We start from the raw sequence: 17,825 nt of genomic DNA, 5'->3' as shown, positions 1-17,825 counted from the left end.
ACTAGAAGTAACCTGAATATTGCAGTTATATTTGGTGTACGGGACTATCTATGACAAAAGAAAACTTTCCTGGGTGGCAAAACAGACTGGAGTATCCTGTCGGACTCCATGTTAAGGTTGTCATAGTGCCTAAAGAGTTTACACTTGATAATTAGTTAGTGAAATCTAAGTATAGAATTCACAGCCAATTTGAGGCTTGTGCCCTGTTTCCTAGCAGTCTGCCCTGAGGTCGGTACCCACGCTCTAGGGCCACTGCAGGACAGCTTCACAGTGTCCTGTGTTTGTTAACAAATTATATTGGCATCAGGTCTAATAATTCTTTTGATAGTTGAAGTTATTTTAAACAGCAGACAGATGAAACTGTATAATGTTATGGTGCAGGGAGGGACATGCCATGTGGTGATGCGTATGGCTAGTCATATGGCAGACAAGATATCATTTTTAAAATATATTCTTTAATTTCACATAGATGTTTCTTTATGCTTGGAATGGTTTCTGATTTACGATAAATACATGCAGGACTTGAGTGTATTTCAGAATTGGAGGGCAAATCTAGAATCTGAACAAACACTTTCATTTTCCAGTGTGCTGTGCATCTGGGAGATAAGAAGCAAAAGTGACTGCTTCCCTAGTGAGAGAGAATGCATTCACTAGTCATATGAAAGAATATGGTAGGATGCGGGTGGGGAGAGAGATGTAGGTTCTGAGAGACTTATATACACCGTGGATATAACTATTTCTATGAGAATCATAAAACTTATGTTAGAATTTTTTAAAGCTATTTTAAAGCCTTACTATTATGAAAAAAAAAAATGTTAAATTCCTTTATTTGGGCCTGATCCAGTGCTCTTGGAAATCAAATGTAAGACTCCCACTGATTTTAATAGGCATTGGATTGGAACCTGTAACAGCAGAGCTGTAATGAGTGTGTCTGCAATGTTGCTAGGACCAGAATGGTACAGAAAAATATGGGCACTTGGGCTCTAGGTTATGAAACAGAAATATTTTAAGAGATTTAGGGTGGGATTCATGAGGGGTTTTAAGCATTGCAATGCTGAGCATCCTGGCACTGAACTTTTTGGTGCCTAGAAAATCACAATCCACAATGCTGAGTTAGGCACCTATACAATGGATGGGGAGAGACAGGTGCCTAAGGATATGTGTATACAGCAATGTAAACCTGGGTTTGAGCCTAGGCTCAAGCCTAACCCCCCTTTCATCCATACACCAATTGTGCTAACCTGGGGCTCGAACCCAGGGTCTGAGCCCATCATAAACTGGGAGCCAGCGTCTGAGCACTTTTGCTTTCCTGAGTGCATATGGCCCTGCTTTGACTTGGGTCCTGGAAGTCCTCTGGATGGATCCCAGAATTCCTGGTGGCAGAAGAGCCGTGCTGCTGGTAGCCAGAAGCACCATTACTGCGCTCCCTGTTCCTGTTCTGGCTCCTCCTCACTGCCATGCAGAGCTTGCTCAGAGCAGGGAGCAAAGCTGACTGGTGGTGTCATAACTATAAAGGGAAGGGTAACAGCCCTCCTGTGTACAATACTATAAAATCCTTTTACCTGTAAAGGGTTAAGAAGCTCAGGTAACCTGGCGGACACCTGACCCAAAGGACCAATAAGGGGACATGATACTTTCAAATCTTGGTGGGGGGAAGGCTTTTGTTTGTGCTCTTTGTTTTAGTGGTTGTTCGCTCTTGGGACTAAGAGGGACCAGACATCAATCCATGCTCTCCAAATCTTTCTGAACAAGTCTCTCATATTTCAAACTTGTAAGTAAACAGCCAGGCAAGGCGTGTTAGTTTTTATCTTTGTTTTCTCAACTTGTAAATGTACCTTTTACTAGGGTGTTTACATCTGTTTGCTGTAACTTTGAACCTAAGGCTAGAGGGAGGTCCTCTGGGCTCTTTAAGTTTGATTACCCTGTAAAGTTATTTCCCATCCTGATTTTACAGAGATGATTTTTACCTTTTTCTTTAATTAAAAGCCTTCTTTTTAAGAACCTGATTGATTTTTCCTTGTTTTAAGATCCAAGGGGGTTGGATCTTGATCCACCAGGAGTTGGTGGGAGGTAGGAGGGGGGATGGTTAATTTCTCCTTGTTTTAAGATCCAAGGGGTTTGGATCTGTATTCACCAGGGAATTGGTGAAGAGTCTCTCAAGGCTACCCAGGGAAGGGAATTAGCACTTTGGGAGTGGTGGCAGCGGACCAGATCTAAGCTGGTAGTTAAGCTTAGACGTTTCATGCAGGCCCCCACATTTGTACCCTAAAGTTCAGAGTGGGGAAGCAGCCTTGACAGGTGGGATGTGGCTCCTAGCCACTGGGATGTTCCCTGCTGAGCCAGGAGCCCTGCCACTCTCCCTCCCTGCTCTCTGGCCCTTGCTTCCCCCCAACCCCTGCCTTCCCTGGGGCTGCGGGTGCAGAGGCATCTAGGTAGCATGCACTGTGAGGGCAGTGAGCAGGGGCCAGCCCCAAAACTTCCCAACAGCCTCCTGGGGATCCCTTATCCCTGCCTCCTGGGGTGCAGTGGGGGCAAGGATATCTGGAGGCAATCTGCATGCCAAGCCCTGGGGATGCACTTCACTGCTCTGCAGCCGTCAGCAGCCAGACTTGGGGGTGGGCTGTGTGTGTGTATGTGTGTTTTTCCTCTGAAACCTACCTTTTTTCTCAAACTTCAAAACAAACAGACAAAAATAAATAAAAAGCCAACCACACAAAAACACCTTCATTGAACATCCCATTTTAAAAATTAAGAATTGTAAAGTTTCATTTTAATAGTTTGACAGCTCTGGAGACTGATGTCCTCATTATCCTCAGAACAGGTGCACAGGGGCATTTTCCTGCCAATGTGACAGCCTAAGGTGGAGAGCCCAATTCTCAGAGTAGATGGTAGTTCACTATAAAGCCTCCTCAAACTGCAGTCATTCTACTGAGACAGCTACCAAAGGAGCTAATGACACAGTTTGTGTCCTCTTGTGCTCCTTATGGGCACCTAAGTCCCATCAGTGGCACCGTCACAGTTAGGACACAGGGTGGACAGTAGAGTTTTCCCACAGTGCAACACATTCATAGGGCTAGAGTGTGGAGACAGGCAGGGCGCCAAAGGCATTCTGGGGTAGAGTTACTTTGACTTGGATCTGTGCACTGCAGTGTAGATGCCAGAGTCCTAGGTTCCAGCACAGGTCAGAAAATCCTTAACTTAGGGTTAAAATGCAATGTAGGCGCTCCACCCCAGGGTTCCCTGACACGGGTCAGCTGACTTGAGTCCCACTAACCCTAGCTTACATTGCTGTGTAGACATACCCTCAGAGTGCAATCCACAAAAACCAGCACACTAGGTGGGAAGCTGCCTAAACTACCCAATGGGAGATGCTGATGACAAAGGTTTGTGCTAAGCCCTGTTCCTGTCTCCAAAACAGGCATCTAAGTCCAGGCTGCAGGGATCTGCTTAGTGATCCACAAATGGCAACCTGCTGCCTGAAGTTAGGTGCCTGCATCTAAGCTACTTTTGGAGGGAATGTGCTAGATGACATGCCCCTGCCTCACTGCCACTTATAACACTTTACAACTTTTAGCCAAGTGGTTAGGGCACTTGCTTGGGATGTGGGAGACACAGCTTGAATTCCCCCCCCTCTCTGCTGGGGTGGGGGGAGAAGGATTGGAAGAAGGGGGGGTCTCTTGCTTCTCAGGAGAGTGTGCTAACCACTGAGCTATGGGATATTCCAATGTGGAGCTCTCCTGTAAAAGCTGTTGCACCCTGGAAAACTAATGAAAAATGTGATTGGAGCAGGGGGATTAAACCCAGATTCTTTTGCTTCCTAGCTGGAGTCCCTAACTATTGGGCTACAAAGTCATTCTCACTCTTTTTCTGGCCCAACATGGATCACAGTGGAGTCATAACTGAGATTTAGACACCTAAGTACCTTCATGGATCCCACCCTTCCTCTTTAAGACTGGAAACATGGCCACCCATGAGGTTTCTCCAATATGTTCGATTTAGAAAAAGTCTTTCAAAGAGCCCTGATTACAGAAATGTCCGATACGTGCCAGGCCAACATGATGGGTTAGTGGCTCACACTGTCCCACCAGCTGAGGATCTGAGTCTGCACACCCAGCTCCTAGAGATGAGGGAGATGGAGACCATTTCAGAATTTTCTCAAGTGACTTCCTTGAGCCAGTGCTGAGGGTGGCATTCATCATGGGTTCCATAGGAAGCTACATCCAGTCCTCCTTTGCTATCAGATGGGACTTGAGAGCTATGAGGAAGTGGCAGCATAGGGTAATAAAAGGGGTGGATGCCCAGATTATCATACCCAGAAGAAAATGAATTGTTGGTGTAAATAGTTCTTGCTGTTGGCGGATGAAATTCACTCCACAGTAGGCATATTTCCACAATACCCTCCAAACCATTTAAGTCCCCATGTAAATCCTCAATAAATGTTACAGACGGCCTTGTGTGGGCCCTTGTCCTATAGAATTTAACTGGGATGAAACCAACAGAATTCTATACAAATTAATCTAAAAACCTATAGAATTTAATTGAGAATTGGAACCTTCCTATCAATTTTTTTAACTAAACTATAGAATTCCAGAACAAGGATATGATTCTCTGTTCAATTATATAGAATGGTTTGAAAAATATATAGAAAGGTTATTATTTTCTATAGCAGTGCTTCTCAAAGCCAGTCTGCCGCTTGTTCAGGGAAAGCTCCTGACGGTCTGGGCCAGTTTGTTTACCTGCCGCGTCTGCAGGTTCGGCGAATCGTGGCTCCCACTGGCTGCGGTTCACCGTACCAGGCCAATGAGGCCTGTGGGAAGTGGTGTGGGCCAAGGGATGTGCTGGCCGCCCTTCCCGCAGCCCCCATTGCCCTGGAGCGGTGAACCGTGGCCAGCGGGAGCCACGATCGGCCAAACCTGCGGACGCAGCAGGTAAACAAACCGGCCCGGACTGCCAGGGGCTTTCCCCGAACAAGCAATAGACCGGCTTTGAGAAGCACTGTTTTATAGGACATTACAATAAGACTTTTCTGCACAAGGGCAAATTTCCCTCAGAATGAATTGCTTGTAGGTTTGAAGGTTTTCTCATTCATATGTATTTATTACGCATCAGCATACATTAGTTCCAAGAGCTAAGGACACCTCCAGCTGTGCTGACATTACTCTTATTTTGAGAAATAAGCATTTAAAGAGTTGATTATGCAATGTGATTTTGGAAAATACCAAGTCAGCGTACATATGGCTTCGTTAATCAAAGGCAGCCCAAGGTGTACTAGCATAAATTCATTCACAAAACACCCATAGCAAGGTGGGTTCAGCCAACAAAATCAGAACTCAGTAAAAAGTTAAGAAATTAATTAAGCATCACCTCCACCAAGAAAATAATCATGTCTAAGCATTGTTTGTGGCCAAGCTATGTTATAACACAATTTATTCTTGCCTGTGTGAACAGAAAAAAACACCATGTTTATAACCATGTTTTAGTCTAGGGACACAATTTTCCTCTTACACTAACTTTAAATTAGTGTGACTCCTCTAACTGCAATGAAGTTACTTCTTATTTACACCAATGTAAGTGAGGTCAGAATTGGGTGTTAGGCTAAATATGATTTCCTAATATGGTTGTAAGCATTTTTTTTCTGTCCACACTGGCAAAGAAAACCTAATCTGGCTGCACTTTATATATAAGCATGATTACTTTTATTTTGTTTGTCTTTACATTAGAGACTGGAAGTGTTGGTAACTGAACCAGTGGGATAGTACCCATGTAACACACTAGTCACTGTGTATGCTGTTGTGAGAACTATGTTGTTTTGCACTATGTTCACACTTGAATTGTACTACACTGTTGCAGTTGCACTGTTCTCTGGACCTATCCCACATATTTCTGTCAGTGCTTCCTAAAGCATTGGGGTGTGGGAGATTTTTGAAGACCTCCTGACAGCCCAGCAGAATTGTGGGAGAGGTGTTCAAGCTCACATAATTCCCCTGGGATAAAACCCATAAATCCTTCTCTCAAAATGGAGGCCAGGGTGAATGGCCAGGTTTTGCTTAACAAGAAAGATTTTTGCTGGAATTTTCAATAAGCAGTCATGAGATGGCTGAGGTCAGGGAGTGGTGGATATCATGGCAGCAGCTGTGGAAAGTTAGTTGAGGAATGGTGCTCATGAGGTGGAGTGCCACTTTTGGGTCCACACCAGGAGCACAGACTGGTGGGACTGAGCTGTTCTCAAGAATGAGCCATGGTGGTTACATACCTTTACAATGAGAAGGAAGACTTTTCAATACACCTTTGACAAAGTCCTGCCGTCGCAGGACCAGAGCAAGATTATGAGAACTGACCGGCCTGGGAAAGAGTGTGGAGATTGCCCTGGGGAACTGGCTAACCCAGATGGGTACCAATTAATTGGATAGCAAGATGAGGCTAGGAAATCCATGGTAATACCTCCTGCTGTGAAGGTGTGCATGATAATACATCATGTGTTGCAGAAGTGAGTGATCAAAGTGATTATTGTCCCAGAGGTCACTGGACAAATTAAACAATGGGGTTCCTGGAACTGTGCAGGAGCTATTGATGTACCCACATGCCTATTCTGTGCTTCGCTCACAAGCTTAGGAGTACATTAACAGAAAAGGGCACTGCTCAGTGGTGATACAAACCTTAATATATCATTGTGGCAAGCTGATGGACATGTTCATAGTGCTTCTCTCCTTTGGCACGCACAGTGCTATTATTACACTATTGTCATATCTAGAAAGCTGGCAACATGCATTTGAAATCTATACTTTGACAAACACTTGGAAATCATCACAAGAGCTGCCTTTTGTTATCGTGAAACTTTGCCAGACTGTGGTCAGCAAAAAAGCACTCTGGCTCTTGTTGATTAAGGCTTTTGTTATTTCGAAGAGTGATAATGGTAACTATTTATTTTTGGGCACCGCTGATTGTGCTATTCAATGGGCTGTGGCTTCTTGTGGATGCTGCAGATCAGTTTCTTAGCTGAATTTGGAGTAAAGTGAAAAAAATAACTCGGCATTGGTTCCTTTGCGTAATTCCTCACTGATTTTGAAATGTCACTGCTCTTATTCACTTGACCACACTCCCATAAATTTCCATGGGAGATGGACTAAGAAAGGATTGGCTAAAAAACAGAGTGGGTAGTTCCTCCCCGACTCAGGCTCCATGTGCAGCAGAACTCACTGCATACAGACAGCGCCCTCCCCGTGGGGCACCATCCACTCCCACCATCCCCAGGCTTATGGAGGACTCTCTGCAAGTCCAGGCATCTGCATATGGAAAAGGCCCAATATGGGCCAGGACTGGAACCCTTTGATGATTTGGAATCCCTTTAATTCTCAAAGGGCCTTAGAGATACAGAGGATTTGCAAAGCTGGCTTCTCCAGCCATCTGAAGATTCCCTGAAATAGGAATACAGTCAACATAGCCGGCCCTACATCAACATTTCTACCCATTGCTCTGTCATGGGGGCATGTCAAGGAGGGAGATGGCATGGCTGAACCCTGCTGTGCTTGGGCAATCCTCAGCTGCTACGCCAGCCCACTGGGGGCCATTACCAGCTGCCACAAGTTAGAGCAGACCCGAAGGCTGTATGCATGTAAGTGGCATATAGATGCCTTTATTTTCAGGTCCTGGACCAAGCTCAGCTCTGACAGACTCTTTTTCCATAAATGATGAATAAAAAAGCAAAACAAAACAAAAATCAATGCATTAGTCCTTAAATTCTTGCAGGTAGCAAATAAAACACTTCAAGGCTATTTCATGTTTTCACTGGAAAATACAAAATTAATGTATTAAAAATAATTGCTAGATGTTGTAAGAAGAAAAGCAGACATTACTCATAACATTCTAAAATGCTTCCCCTTCATTATGCTTTCTAATATACTTTTGTGGAGGTAAAGCTGTACTTTGGCCCTGATTCATATTAAGTTCCCATTACCATTATTACTTCTATCATTATCACACCACCACATCCAGTCTCTTGCTCTGAGAGGGATTGGCTATCGGCCTCCAGAGGATGCTGTGGACTCTACTGTATATTTTCAGACACTAGAACAATGAGAAAAGCACTTTTCATGCACTCCCTGCACTGATTAGGATGGAAGCATTTACATTTCTAGACTTAATGTCCCAGTGTTTTCATTTATAAATCCAATTTTTTTCATTTTCTAAAAAACGGACAAAGGCTACATTTTTTCACCCGGAAGGAACAGTGCTTCTATATCCTGGGAAATTCCCCCAAATCTGGGAATTTTTGAGTAAAATGTTTTGAATGAAAATTCCCAATTTCCCAAGTTGAAACATTTTACTCACAAATTCCCAGGTTTGGGGAAATTTCCCAGGATATAGAAGCACTGTAAAAAACTTTATCTGGGAATTTTTCACCAGATTTGGGAAATTTTTAGCGCTAGGTTGGGAAAAGTTGGCATCATGATATAGAAGCACTGGGAAGGAAGCCATTCCCTGTACACTCTTGCTCTTCTGTTTGTCTAACAAGGGATTTTGGAGACCTGGAGATCGCACAAATACATGGCAGACAGCCTGCAAGAAATACTAGCTCCTCCACTGTGCACTATTAATTTAAATGAAATATATGGGCCCAAAGAGTCAAAGGTGTTAACATAAGCCAGTCACTGTCCAACTCTAAGCAGTTTTAAACAAGCTTTGGGGTTTGGTATACAGAGACCCCAGCCTGCCTAGTACTATGGCAAGACACCTTTCATTAAAAATACAGAACAGAAGGAAAAACAGTTAAAGCATTTGAAATGTAAAGTATTAAACGAGGTTTTTATTTTAACAACACCCCTTGTTCTTTTTCTCTCTAGCTGGAAAGAGTCTTTAGGAGGAAAAAAAAAACCTTATATGCCAGTCTCTTGGATGATATCAAAGATGGTAATAACTGTCCTTTTGGGGGGAAAAGAAGTTACTTGAGATGGGCTGAGGCTGTTGTTGGTTAAGTTCAAATCCATTTCCTAGAAGACAAGAGAAACATACACAAACGGGGAAGAGAAAAGAACAAAGGTAGAAAATGCAGTTTCTGTCTCTGGTGTTAATTCTCACTTGCAACCTCACTGCTGGAGAAACACAGGTATAGCACACGGTCTTATTAGCCACTCTGAGACCTGGCAAGCTTGGGCTGTTTAGGGTATTGCTTTCAATTGCCTCTTTCTATTAACAGGCTTACAGTAGTGTTGCAAAATATACAGTCGTGCCTGGCTAAACCGTATTCTTTTTAGATGGTAAAAAGAGAGATAGGAAAGAGAAGAAATAAGCTGGCGAAGAGAAAAGGACAATTGGGGAGAATTGTGGGGAAGACAAAGTCTCACATCTGAGGTGGTGTTTGGGATCCATCCAGATCTGGTGGAGGTAGCGATGTCATTTGGCTCCCTATCTCTCGCCTGATCTGGTCAGCACATCTTCCAGGTGAATGATGAAGAAGGTCCAGGGTCCCAGGAGATGGTGGGAATGGCAGCCTTGATGGTGAGGTTTGTTCCTTCTCCTCTCGTCTTTCAGTCAGCCAGTGTCAAGGTCCATTAGCTTTTCCCAGAAAAGTCTGTTTCTGAAGACCCCAAAAGGGAGTGATAAGCAGAACAGTTCATCTCCGCATTAATTTGTCCACCAATTAGGCCCAATTTCTGACATGCAAATTTTGGTTCACTGATTTCTGATCCCATACTTTCCTTGTTTACCGGGCATGATCTTAACACAGCCTTTGAGTTATATTCTGGGCTGATTCATTCTTTCTGCCTTCCTTTTGTTCCTTTTCCTATCAACGTTTGTTGTTATAGGTCACGGATTGGCAACCTTTGACACCGCCCACAGCCCCATTGGCCTGGGACGGTGAACCGCGGCCAGTGGGAGCCGTGATTGGCCGAACCTGCAGACGTGGCAGGTAAACAAACTGGCCCGGCCCGCCAGGGGGCTTACCCTGGCAAGCCGCGTGCCAAAGGTTGCCAATCCCTGTTATAGGTTATTGTGACATTTTATGAACTTTCACTCACTTCTTACAGTTAAACTCACAAGTAGGGTAAATTTGTAGGCCAAATTATTACAACAACCCTTCCTTACTTCCATTCCCTTCTGTTCAGGGAGCCATTACAATTTCAAGGTCAATAAACTGCAAACTACTCTATGAAGGACTTACACAATGGACCTGCATGGTTCCTTTGAAGTTGTGTCCTATCAGGTAAAAAAATCCCAGAAGATTTACAATTTGTCAATCATTTGAGATTATTTTTGCCTGATAGACTAGAACAGCTTCAAAGGAATCACGCATGTCCACTGTGCAATAAAATAGTTTGCAGGTTACTATATAAATAAAAAGGTTGAATTACATCCTACATGTGTAAAGTTATTGTGCAAGTGAAATGAGTGCTCAAAAGGGGAGTGATAGCACTCAGCGGAGGCAGGCATTTTACATGGTATGTAAGTCTGAAACAGCTCACCCAAGGCAAATAAAAATCTGATTCATGCTTCAGTATTTTTCACCATGACTATAATAATGCAAACCTCTCACAAGTCTTTCTGCTATTTATGTACCAAGCTTACCATTTATTCACAATTCTGCTGCTGTTCCCAAAATTCTTTTGTTAACCCTCCCTTCAGACTCTTTGAAATAGTTACCACTGGATATGAGATTCCAATTTAAAAATACCTTTCCAACTTTAAATTTCCAAATTCCAATTTCCTGCTTACTAAGTAATCTAGATAATTTCTTTACTTCTTCCTCCTTTGCTGTCTGCTTATCTTGTATTTGCTTATTGGGAATTGCTGCCCTGGTGATAGTTGGCACAATTACTCTCATTATTTTAAATACTAACTTTCTTCTGAGATTGCAATTCGTTCCCCTCCCTGCATGTAGCGTTTTTAATTTGCTGAAATTTTCAATATGTTTAAATTGTGAATTTTGTGTTAGCTTTTTTATTAAATAAGCATAAAAAGCTGATGCTAAATACCGGTATATATTCATGTTTAAATTGATGCTACATAGCATGCCTCCAGCACTGCCTCACTCCCAGCAGATGCATGGAGAAGGGCCAGAGGTGTATGGACCCTGGATTCAGCCTCACAATGCATCAGCTAGTGGGGAAATAACCAGCATCCGGAAAAGGGGCTATAGTAAGTTACTTCTGGAGGGTAGAAAAGAGAGGCAGGAAAATAACTGTGTTACAATGGGGCAGCACAGCTACCTGCCCTTACACTGAACATAGAACAATGGTGGCTCAGTCCAGCCAAATACTTTGCAGTTTATTTTGTTAGGCTTCCGGTTTGGTTTTTAAACACAATTCTACAGCTTGTTATTAACGATGGATTCTGAGCAAAATCCCAGATCCAAATATCCCTGAACATTGTGAGATTTGAAATATAGAGCCGAGTGTTATCGATTCAGACCATCACTACTTGTTATGCAAGTCTTGGCAGTTCACCCTCTGGTAAATTAGGATAGAATCCTACCTGTTCAATGAGCTATGGAATGCTCCATCTTTCTGCTGCTGCTAGAAAACACATCATAGATGAAGCAGCTCGCATCATTAGAAACTCAGTGACTGCTGATAATAATCATCACATTAAGTCTTATATTCTCCTCTTGTGCTTCAGTACAAAACAGGACCTCCATTAACCTTGTGAACTAGACAGAATCTTTAGTTTTGAAGAAGAGCTTAAAATATCATAAAGCTCTCTCTAACCTCAAAGGCTCCCATTTGATATGACTAGAAATGCAATGATGAAGTGGGGGAAAACCTTGATAATAATGCCGTGATCATGGCTAGCTATACTATTTGATCAAGCCATTTGATTAAAACTGGCTTGCAGAAGATCTAGATAAGGAAAACCAACAACTTATGTGTAACTTATGTGTAACCTCTGCAGAAAAGGACCTAGGGGTCACAGTGGACGAGAAGCTGGATATGAGTCAACAGTGTGCTCTTGTTGCCAAGAAGGCTAATGGCATTTTGGGCTGTATAAGTAGGGGCATTGCCAGCAGATTGAGGACCGTGATCATTCCACTTTATTCGACATTGGTGAGGCCTCATCTGGAGTACTGTGTCCAGTTTTGGGCCCCACACTACCAGAAGGATGTGGAAAAATTGGAAAGAGTCCAGCGGAGGGCAACAAAAATGATTAGGGGTCTGGAGCACATGACTTATGAGGAGAGGCTGAGGGAACTGGGATTGTTTAGTCTCCAGAAGAGAAGAAGGAGGGGGGATTTGATAGCTGCTTTCAACTACCTGAAGGGGGGTTCCAAAGAGGATGGAGCTCGGCTGTTCTCAGTGGTGGCAGATGACAGAACAAGGAGCAATGGTTTCAAGTTGCAGTGGGGGCGGTCTAGGTTGGATATTAGGAAACACTATTTCACTAGGAGGGTGGTGAAGCACTGGAATGCGTTACCTAGGGAGGTGGTGGACTCTCCTTCCTTGGAGGTTTTTAAGGCCCGGCTTGACAAAGCCCTGGCTGGGATGATTTAGTTGGGAATTGGTCCTGCTTTGAGCAGGGGGTTGGACTAGATGATCTCCTGAGGTCCCTTCCAACCCTGATGTTCTATGATTCTATGAACCAGAACAAGTTATAACAAGATCTTTAAAATCTGTAATTTAAACAACACCTTCTATTTGAAGAAACACAGTTCTACCTCTGTTAAAATCTTTGTATTTGCCACTTATTGAGCACTTGATGCAGACCCACATACCAATTACTACTCATGAGAAAAGTGGACAAGGAGACACTGTGCAAACCTTTGGTTGTCCCAACAAACAAGTTGTAATACACAAGTTTCGTGGCCAAAGAAAAAAATTCTTCCCTGAAAAGAACATAATTTGAACCAAAAGCTCAGGAACAGAGAATTTGTCATGTTGGAAGAAACCAAAAACCCGCCTGTTCTGCTATCCTATCTCTGATTTTCTTTTCATAACAAATAGTGCAGTAAAAAGCATCTTTCCCCACACTACACAAGGAACCTAAAGGAGCAGTGTGATCAGAAGAAATACCTTCCTGGCACCAATTAGGGAGATTGTCTCCTTATTTTACCAGGAGGAGCAGCAGATTTGAGAGAGGAAGGTATATCCACACCTTTGGTTGGTTTGTTCAGATTCTCTTCTAAATACACTATTTTAACCCTGTTAAAGTAAAATGAAAATCATACATGATTCAAGATGAGACTGTAAATTCAGTGGAATACTTTCCACAAGACGTAGTACTTCTAATTATTATTTATCACTTGGTAAAATGCAGATATGAAGACTGTCCCTAAAAGAATGGTTTCTCAGTCTGGTAATTTGTGGATAGTGAATATCTATGATGTGCCCTGTCTCTTCTTCCTTGCCTGACTCATTCTCTCTGATCAGTTGCTATCTCTGATATGTCTCACGGAAGAGGAACGTTCTGAACACAGGACTGACGGCCAGGAAATTCTGAAAATTCCACGTTAGAGTTGTTAAAAATATGCACCCACTTCTGTACTTTGGTACCTCAGTGGCTGCTGAATTTCAGAGGTGCCAAATACCCACGGCTCCCACTGATTCCGATGCCTAATTTTAGGCACCAAATTTGAAACCTCTCTGCCTGTTTCCTCATCTGGGATCTGATCCAAAACCCATTGAAGTAGATCATTGGGAATCTCTCAATTAACTTCAGGCCCTTAGCCTTTATTGATCAGTATTGACACATACTTAATAAACTAACATTCGTTACTGATTGTATTCAGAGAGAGCCAAATCTTGCAGGCCATACACCTACTGGAAAAAAACTCTTTTCCAAGCAGTAAGTATATACCACAGTTTCACTTACCATTGTAATGACAATACTATAATAAAAGTGTAAGCACTGAAGTTATTATACCATTTCTCTTATTATTCAAAATAAAGAGTATATGCATTAAACATTTGTTAATATAAATAATTTGGAGCATTTCTGAACTGCACTCAAAGTAATTACTGTTTCAATAACCCCTTTATTATTGCAACATGAGGTGCAATAGATATGAAATACTGTCTTTAATTTCAGTCTCCAAACAGCAATGTGTCGTAGAAATTGTACAACACAGTCCTACTATCTATTTTGTGCTCAGCAGAATTTCAGGACAGTTTTTAACCAGTGCTGTGGTGAGCCAAACACAAGTAATGATTTAATCCCAATACCCTGATGGATTTCTTATTTCCAGTGGACCAACAAGCGGAGAAATCTAGGAAGAGAGTCAGAGAGTTCCTTCGGTATGTCTACACCAGAGCTGCAAGGTGTAAATTCCAGCTGGAGGAGGCATACCTTCAGTAGCTCTGATTGCACTAGTGTACTGAAAAGAGAGTGCAGCCGTGCTACAGGTGAGTGGTGGGAGGGGCTAGCCATCCTGAGTACAATCTGATCCGAGCCCACAGACACACACTTGGGGCAGCTGGCCCCTCCTGCTGCTTGCACCACCATGGTTGCAATTATATTATTAGTGTGCTAGCTTGATCAGATCTAGTGCAGGTATGTCTACTCAAGATGGAAATTATACCTTTCAGCTCTGGTGTAGATAGACTCGTGCCCTCTAAACAAATATTTTATGCTTAAACATGTTTTTTTTGCTGACTCCACTTATTGCCATTGTGTGGTGTTCTCAGGATTGCCCACCATCATTAACAGAAACATTAATTGAATAATTCACAGCAACTAATTTATTCAGTGAATGTAGCCTCTTTCCTGCTAACAGAAATTCCATGAGCAGATCACAGTTTTCTCCAGATTATTATTCAAAATTACTTGACAATTTTTTATTTCTGTGATTTTTCTTCTTTCTGGACTAGAACTTGGGGAAAAAAAGTTAATTTAAAACATTTGCAACAAAGAATAGGGAGCATTTTTCATGGGTGTTTTTTGTTTTGTTTTTGGCCAAGCTGCAATGGCTACACTGTAAATAGTTTGCTACAGATATTCAACACTTCATATTCAAAATTCAAGCTGTGTAGGCTAATTGTGATTGGTTACATAAGTCACATGCTTTTGGAGAAGTGTCAATCTATAGGAGAAGGGCTGGCTTCAAGAAACCCCGGGAGCTTTGAATTTTTCTTAGGGGGAGGTAACAAATAAGTAACATTATGGCATTTTAGAAAACTGTAAGCACTGGGCCACACGAGTTGTACCTGAGGTATTGTTCCTAGAAAGATTAGGTCTCGGTGAGATTTATCAGCTAGGAATACTAATTACCTTGCATTGTGTCTCATTCTACTGAACAGAGTGAAAGGAGTGTTGTATATGCCAGCAGCAAATTGCTTCCCTCCATTGCCCCATTGAGCAAGGGGCAGCAGGAGAGAACTGTGCCTCAGAGGGGTGTTGCTAAGGCACAGTTTCTTCCTGGGCTACTGCTGGGGTTGGTCAGTTTATGCATCACTCTTTGATCAGGGCTATGCCTAAAGGCACAATCTTAGCCCATAGATATTAACGATACTGCCACAGTAAATAAAGTAGGCCCCTGTGTCAGAACAGGGGCCCACATGTGGCCAGATAAGAGGGCAGGAAGCTCCTGGGGGCTACAAAGAACCAGGGAGCCTCTGAAGGGAGAGACCCGGTGAAACAGACACCTGGTGAATCAGAGCTGCCTGAGTGGGAGTCATGGGCAGATGAAAGCTAGCGCAGACCAAGGGAACTGGGGAAGGTCCCAGAAGGCAGAAGGTGTTTCCTGGGGAAAGCTGAAGATGAGGAGAGCAACAAGAGGAGTTTGTTGGCTGACTTCCCCAAGTCAGAGAGCCAGGGCCAGATGGCTTGAGAGGGCTGAAGGCAGGAGAGCAACAGAGGGGCTTACCTGGCACCAGCTCCACACTAGAGAGCTGGACCCAGAGGAACAGTGATAGCACTGGTGGAGTGATGGATGATGCCGTGGTGGAGATGATATCCCAGCAGAGAGGCTGTAAGGATTCCCACTGGGAAAAGCAGAGTTGTACTCCATCCGGAAGAGCCGGGGTGGATGTCCTGCTGAGGGACAGAAGAGGACTGATGAAGAGCCTTGGTGTGGTGGAAGACACCAGAGTGTGGCATGGAAGGATTCACAGCACAGAGGCTAGTGGGAGCAAGGGGTGCGGTGGGAGTTGGGAAAACCAGAGTTTTAAGGATTATGTGCCCCGGATGTGGAAAATAGGTGATGTTTTGTACTTTTGTTGGGGATTACTTGTACTAGGTTTTGGTATCAAGTATCAGAGGGGTAGCCGTGTTAGTCTGGATCTGTAAAAAGCAACAAAGATTTCTGTGGCACCTTATAGACTAACAGACGTATTGGAGCACCCACGAAAGCTTATGCTCCAATACGTCTGTTAGTCTATAAAGTGCCACAGGACTCTTTGTAGATTTTGGTAATAAACCATGTTAATGGACTAGAGATAATTCTGCATGGAGTGACTGGGGACTGGAAGGGGAAACTGAGACAGGAATGCCTGTCATTCTGCAACCTGCCACAGGAGGGTGCTCCAAGAAAGGCTGCCTAATCATACGTAGCAAACACATTTCATAATATTTTGAGTTAATTGGGAAAGCCTGTGATTAAAGTGGTGTATCCTATGTTAATTAAGCAAATTCTTTATCAACTTCTATCAGTCATTGGAGAACTATCATTTATAAAAGGCCAAATCCTTCACATTCAGGTTATGTGGACTGTGGATTTGTAGCCACTCCTGTGGATCTTCATTAAGTTGAATTAAAATGTGCATTTATGCTGCAATGCTAGAATTTACAAACAGCTTTTATGAAGACATAGACACAAATACACACAAAATGTACGTAAAACCACTTACACTCTCTACAAAGAAATTCCAGCAAGGACAGCTTAAAAACTGGAGCCTATTCATTTTCTGTTGTCATTACTTTATTTATTAATAACATCTCCAGCTTGGCAAATGTAACAGTATTCATTTACATGATGATTACGGTAATAATATCTGTTATACTTCCCATAATGGACTGCCATGTTTACTGGTGAAAGTTGGAGTGTCTATCTACAATACACTAACACATCCATTAAACTGCATAATCTCTGGCTTAATTGAAAGCACTAATAGACCTGGCATCACTGTTTTCTGTAAATTCAAAGATCAGGTATTTTTATGGACAGCATAAATAGGCATCGTCACTGAAACACTAATGCACCTCAAATTGCATTTCATCAATAGTTCAACTTAGCCTGGGTTGGGAGAATTGGGGATGTACATGGAAATCTGATGATGATTATTATTAGTCACAGTGTGTTCTGTTTCAGGCCATTTGCAAATGTAAAGGTCTATATGATGATGAACATGGCTTTATATTATATTTAGTCTTTTGTATTTGTTTCTTAATTCACTGTAATTATTGTAGGTTTCTTCCTCTTCATAAAGAAATATGTTTGATTCAAATGTTGTTTTTAATCTTAGCGGAGAAGTCACTCCTATGGAACCAGTTCTTCTCATAAATCTACCAGAACTTGAGTTTGACAGGCTTTAAAGCACCTATTTGTTTGAATAAACTTTTGACAGACCTTTAATAATATTAGGAAACCTTATTTATTTGCAGCCCAATTCTGACATCCTTCTCCATTACTCCAGTGTAAATCAGGACTTCTTCCATTACAAGCAGTGGAGTTTACCACTGTAAATGTAAGGATGACCAGTATCCTGGGGGGGTGGGATTTTTCAAAAACCCCTGACTTTCAATAGATTTCTGTTGCTGAGTCACTTAGGGTATGTCTACACTGCACAGACAACTGGATCTGCAGGACCCAGGTTTGCAAACCCATTCTTACCGAGCTTGTGTTTGAGTGTCCACACGACATTGGAGCAGGAGCCTCACCCTTGTGTCAATTTCTCCACACT

Source organism: Trachemys scripta, chromosome 3 (genome assembly GCF_013100865.1).
Source record: "Trachemys scripta elegans isolate TJP31775 chromosome 3, CAS_Tse_1.0, whole genome shotgun sequence".
Taxonomy (NCBI): domain Eukaryota; kingdom Metazoa; phylum Chordata; order Testudines; family Emydidae; genus Trachemys; species Trachemys scripta.
The sequence above is the reverse complement of the archived record's forward strand: the minus strand, read 5'-3'. Positions refer to the sequence as shown.